Below are 565 nucleotides of genomic sequence, written 5' to 3' on the forward strand. Positions count from 1 at the left end.
ACATATATGCATACATACCTATAATTCACAGGCTAAATAATGACCCCCCTCCCAAAAGACATCTACTTTCTAATCCCTGGAACTTGTAAATGTTACCTTATATTGCATAAATTAATTTTGCAGAAGTGATTAAGTTGAAAATCTTGAGAGGAGGAGATAATATTGCATTATCCAGGAGGGCACTAAATATAATCATATGTATTCTTTTTTTTTAAATTAAATCTTTATTGTTCAGATTATTACATTTGTTCCAATTCATATGTATTCTTATAAGACAGAGGCAGAGGGTGATTTGAAACACAGAACAGGAGAAAGAAGGTGATGTGACCAGGCAGAGATTGGAGAGATTCAGACACAAGCTAAGAAATGCCAGCAGCCACCAGAATGTAGAAGATACAACAAATGAATTCTCCCCTGGAGCCTATGGAAGAAAGGTGGCCCTGCCGACACCTTGGTTTTGACACGGTGAAATTGACTTCAAATTTCTCACCTCTAGAACCAGAAGAGAATAAATTTGAATTGTTTAAGCCATCAAGTTTGTGTTAATGTGTTATACCCGTCATGG

The 565-nt window shown here is 36.3% G+C and overlaps 1 protein-coding gene across 1 annotated transcript in view; it reads left to right on the forward strand.

Annotated features, from left to right (window-relative positions):
- BCHE (butyrylcholinesterase) overlaps positions 1-557 on the forward strand; it is a 56,456-nt gene extending 55,899 nt beyond the window's left edge. The window contains exon 6 of the mRNA XM_014547742.1: positions 275-557. The gene's annotated coding sequence lies outside the window, so the exon portion shown is untranslated. The remainder of the gene's footprint in view (positions 1-274) is intronic.
- Positions 558-565: the final 8 nt, after the last annotated feature.

Source organism: Myotis brandtii, unplaced genomic scaffold (assembly GCF_000412655.1).
Source record: "Myotis brandtii unplaced genomic scaffold, ASM41265v1 scaffold1132, whole genome shotgun sequence".
In the NCBI taxonomy this organism is placed as follows: Eukaryota; Metazoa; Chordata; class Mammalia; order Chiroptera; family Vespertilionidae; genus Myotis; species Myotis brandtii.